Here is a 6,000-nt window from a genome sequence, read left to right on the forward strand (position 1 = left end):
GCGTGTTATGATCTGACGGCCCATTGTCACCTGGGGCAGTCTGTCAATGTGCGCGCTGTGGGTGGACACACCCCCTGTCAGTTTAGTGCACACACCAACATACCATCTGTACATCCATAGCAGCTCATGTAAGTGCACCCCCCTCCCCCCAGCACCACATGTTTACAGATGGGGAGAGAAGCGCAACACACACGCGATTCACACACACGCCACATGTGTCTGCGGGGGGAGCCGACACTCTGGCACCTCACGTGTGTTGCTGTTTTGCAAAGCCACACTCATGGGGCACTTAGACAAATTTCACATCCAGCTCAACAATGATTGTCTGCTGACTGATGTCGTGATGATAGTGTGAATGGCCACACATTTTCTAAGTGCCACATGAGCAGTGTTAGATGTTTGTGTGTGTCAGCTGGAATTTGGCCGACACCTGCCACGAGAGGGTTCAATGGGCTCACACATTGCACACTCTGTCTTTCAGCCACTGGTGTGCACAAATAGTTGTACCAAGTGTATGAGGCGTTCGAGGCAACTATGAATTTACATGCTTTGCATACGATTCCTGCTTCATGAACACTTTGTGCGCACCTCAACCAAATTTTTAATGTTTTAACCCTTTATCTTTTACACCTCATGATCAATGTAACCTCCTCGTCTGAAGTTTCCTAAGAAACAAATCATCCGTCTCCAGTTTTCCAGAAAACCACTTAGGAAAGTCAAGTCTCCTTGCCATTTGCTGTGGATTTAGTTCGCTAGGAGACTGAATTTTGTATGGAAAGAGATACAAGTCAGCCCTTAGGATGCGCTGCACAGAACTCGACAATATTTGTTCTCTGAATTAGGGTCAACTGCGGCATTTTTCCTGGACTTTAATGTCTTGTAGAACAAATTTTAGGGTTCCTGAAATGACAAAAACATCATTATTTCCCAGTAAAACCATTTCATGGTATTCATATTTCAGAGTACTTTTGGATAGATTTGTTTAGACACCCTATATATAGTCATCAATACTTTTTTAATTATTATTGTTTGGTATTTAGCTTGTTATTGTAATTTGTCACTGATACACTGTCATCCTGTTTTGTCTATATTGCACCCATGTTGGGTACGTTATCCAAGGACCACAATGGAGATAAGTACTAGCTGCTTTGTTATCCTTTTATTGTGATGGTATTGTATTTATTTTATACATTGTCATTTAGATAATAAATAAAATCAATATGTTCTTGGTGGTGATTATAGCTGTATATTATATTTAAATATACCAAACAGAAACCAATTGCATGCTGACACAGCTTCGATTGTTATGTCTCTCTCAAAATTATTATTTGTTTTCCATTACATCACTTTATGTTGCATTTACAGTGGGGAAAATAAGTATTTGAACACCCTGCAGTTTTGCAAGTTCTCCCACTTAGAAATGATGGAGGGGTCTGAAATTTTCATCTTAGGTGCATGTCCACTGTGAGAGACATAATCTAAAAAAAAAAAAATCTGGAAATCACAATGTATGATTTTTTTTAAATAATATATTTGTATGTTACTGCTGCAAATAAGCATTTGAACACCTACCAACCAGCAAGAATTCTGGCTCACATACACCTGTTAATTTTTCTTTAAGAAGCCCTCTTATTCTGCACTCTTTACCTGTATTAATTGCACCTGTTTGAACTTGTTACCTGTATAAAAGACATCTGTTCACACACTCAATCAATCACCCTCCAACCTGTCCACCATAGCCAAGACCAAAGAGCTGTCTAAGGACACCAGGGACAAAACTGTAGACCTGCACAAGGCTGGGATGGACTACAGGACAACAGGCAAGCAGCTTGGTAGAAGATAACAACCGTTATGATTATTTATTAGAAAGTGGAAGAAACACAAGATGACTGTCAATCTCCCTCGGTCTGGGATTCCATGCAAGATCTCACTTTGTGGGGTAAGGATCATTCTGAGAAAGCTCAGAACTACACAGGAGGACCTGGTCAATGACCTGAAGAGAGCTGGGACCACAGTCACAAAGATTACATTAGTAACACATGATGCTGTCATGGTTTAAAATCCTGCAGGGCAGCAAGGTCCCCCTGCTCAAGCCAGCGCATGTCCAGGCCCGTTTAACGTTCACCAGTGACCATCTGGATGATCCAGAGGAGGCATGGGAGAAGCTCATGTGGTCAGATGAGACCAGAATAGAGCTTTTTGGAGTCAGCTCTACTTACCATGTTGAGAGGATGAGAACAACCCCAAGAAAACCATCCCAACCGTGAAGCATGGGGGTGGAAACATCATACTCTGGGGGTGCTCTTCTGCAAAGGGGACAGGACGACTGCACCATATTGAAGGGAGGATGGATGGGGTCATGTATTGTGAGATTTTGGAAAACAACCTCCTTCCCTCAGTAAGAGCATTGAAGATGAGTCATGGCTGGGTCTTCCAGCATGACAGTGACCCCAAACACACAGCCAAGGCAACTAAGGAGGGGCTCCGTAAGAAGCATTTCAAGGTCCTGGAGTGGCCTGGCCAGTCTCCAGACCTGAATGCAATAGAAAATCTTTGGAGGTAGCTGAAACTCCAAACCTGAAAGATTTGGAGAAGATCTGTATGGAGGAGTGGACCAAAATCCCTGCTGCAGTGTGTGAAAACCTGGTGAAAAACTACAGGAAACGTTTGACCTCTGTAATTGCAAACAAAGGCTACTGTACCAGATATTAACATTGATTTTCACAGGTGTTCAAATACTTATTTGCAGCAGTAACATACAAATAAATGATTTAAAAAAATCATACATTGTGATTTCCGGATTTTTTTTTTTTAGATTATGTCTCTCACAGTGGATATGCACCTAAGATGAAAATTTCAGACCCCTCCATGATTTCTAAGTGGGAGAACTTGCAAAATCACAGGGTGTTGAAATACTTATTTTCCTCACTGTATATACAATGCTAATGCAGTAGAACTGAAAACTTTACGAGAGGTATAAATTACTGGAGCTCTTGGTAAAACTCTGTTGTACCTGCATTAATTTTAAATGGCCAGCAGGTGGAGGTATTGTTCCATTTCAAAAACCTTAAGCATAGGCTGATGTGGGACACCAACAACAACCAACATGTTGCTTATCTTAGTAGATGATTGCCAAGGGGACCGACACAACCCATACAATGACAGACCTTGGCTTTTGGTTGTTGCTGATAACAGTCTGAAAGGTCCTTTTCACCTGTGGTCCAGACCACAAGGTGTATATTTCTTCCAAAATAGACCTGCAATTCTGATTCATCTGACCACATTGCACATTTCCACTCTGTGATAGTCCAACCCAGCAGACTCTGAATCCAGAAAAATCAACAAGACTTCTGGACAAGACTAACATAAGGCTTCTTATTTGCATAGTAACATTTTAAGAGTCATTTGTGAATGCACCTCCATTTTGTAGTGCTTGACAAAGGTTTCCCAAAGTAATCCCTTGTACATGTGGTTGTATCAGCTATTGATGATTGACGGATCCTGATGCAGTGCCACCTAAGGGGTTGACAATTACTGGTGTTCAGCTCACACTTGCTCCCTTGCTCTTTACGCTGACATCAGTGTGTGAGTGTGTAGGTGCATATGGTGGGAAACCACTATACAGTGCATCCGGAAAGTATTCACAGCGCTTCATTTTTTCCACTTTTTATGTTACAGCCTCATTCCAAAATGGATGAAATTCATTTTTTTTCCTCAAAATTCTACACACAATGCCCCAAAATCACAATGTGAACAAAGTTCTTTTTTTTTTTTTTGAGATTTTTGCAAATCATCAGCTTAGGTAAATGGTTAGACCTGTGGTTTTTTTCTTTTTTGTTTGTTTGTTTATTTTGTTTTTTAAGCAGTTAGTTAAATTGATTATAAGCCCATTCATCATGTCTAATCTGTTTACAAAGGAAAGTAAACAGTACAGTAAACCTTGCTGAGGCTGACCTCTCTGAGCCACTGCAATCTGCTTTTGGAATGGACTCTTCCATGTAGACAGCTTTTACTAAAGTGAAACTGATGAGGAGATGGGTGGATACTGGCCCTGCAGCCCAGGACGCCTGTGGCACCAATGACTGCGTGCTCACCCCAATAATGCAGTTTGTTTTTGATGCTATTCTGTTTTTTCTGTTTCCCATTTTTTCAGCTTGGTAAAACTTTGTAAAAACCTTATAACTGATAGAATGACCTAAGAAGCGGGTCACCCCTCTGAGTCTGGTCTGCTTGAGGTTTCTTCCCCAATATCATCAGAGAGAGTTTTTCCCTTACCACTGTAAGGGAAAAACTGTGCTTGCTCAGGGGGTTGGGAAGGTCAGACCTTACTTATGTAAAGCGCGGCTCAGGTGCCTCCTGTCTCCTCTGATCATCCTTGAGATGTTTCTACAGCTTAATTGGAGTCCACATAGGGTAAATTCAATTAATTGGACATGATTTGGAAAGGCACACACATGTCTACATATTTGGTACTTTAACATTTCCCATAATGCCCCTGATGAACCCCTGCACTTCCCAGAATGCACCACGGTGCCAGCAGAGTTCTGGCGTCTCGCAGCGCATGTAAAGAATGACTAACGAGGACATGGATGGCATTGATTCAGTGAATTTCAGGTGATTATGATGATGACACGTTCTGCAAAGTTGAGAGGGTTATCTAGAGGAGGTGTAGCACCTGTGATGAACTTCTGCCGTGCCCCAATGTTGTCTTGTTGTCCATACTTCACGACGTTTGTTTACATTGTACCCTGAACTGGAACTCTGCTGAAACTGACCTCTTGCATGAGTCATGGACCGCGAGACAGGGCGAAATTCACAACCACGAAACACAGAATAAGGTCCCACAGTTGACAGTGTATGTCAGAGCACAAACCAAGCATGAAGTCAAAGGAATTGTCTGTAGACCTCTGAGACAGGATTGTCTAGAGGCACAAATCAGGGAAGGGTACAGAAATATCTCTGCTGCTTTGAATGTCCCCATAAGTGCAGTGGACTCCAGCATTCATAAATGGAAGAAGTTCGGATCCACTGGGACTCTTCCTAGAGCTGGCCGGCCATCTAAACTGAGTGATCAGGGGAGAAGGGCTTTAGTCAGAGATGTGACCAAAAACCCGATGGTCACTCTGTCAGAGCTCCTCTGTGGAGAGGAGAACCTTCCAGAAGGACAACAATCTCTCCAGCAATCCATCAATCAGGCCTGTATGGTAGAGTGGCCAGACAGAAGCTACTCCTTAGCACTAGTGGACACAGCTAACCAAAAAAATTTGCTTCGATAACAGATAATCAGCTAACTGAAAAGTTATCTTTTATAAAGCTAAATCGATAAACCACCAAAAAACTTATCCAAAGCCACAGATAACCGATAACAGATAACTTCCAGTATTGTCTCCGGTACACTTACAACTACTCACAAGCTGATTTTGAGTTTTAGCACCACAGTCGCTTCCGGTAGCATCAAAGGCAACTACAGACCCAAACAATAATTCAGTACTTTTGTCTTTGTGCGCCCTGTCCACTGCTGGAAGCTCCTGTTTAATACATGGCTTCCAGCAGTGAAACAGTTGAGAGCAGCAGCAAAGCCCAACTCTCTACTCAGTAACAGCGGTACCGTGAGGCGGAGGTCTTGGAAAATAAAGCAGTGCTGACTTATGGTTTGGTTTATAAATAAAATTAATACTGATAGAATAACTCCATTAATGTAAATTCTGTCATTTGTACAAAGTTAAAATATAACATATATTTTCATTTTAAATAATGCACTAATTCTAAAGTTTTGTAACAAACACAGACAAATGCCAAAGGGATTATGGGTAAAATGTGCCTCTGCTAACACTGACTGGCTGACTCATTCATTCTTTGTAAACCAACACGTTAATGTGAGGTGTGTCCTGTGTTGGTGTTTACAGATAAATGTGCTTTTGTAAAATATGCCATTTTTTTATTTGTAAAAAAAAAGGCATTTTCAAAAAAAAAAAAAAAAAAGCCAAGTTGTAATTAGAT

This window comes from Thalassophryne amazonica, chromosome 11, assembly GCF_902500255.1.
Source record: "Thalassophryne amazonica chromosome 11, fThaAma1.1, whole genome shotgun sequence".
Lineage (NCBI taxonomy): Eukaryota > Metazoa > Chordata > Actinopteri > Batrachoidiformes > Batrachoididae > Thalassophryne > Thalassophryne amazonica.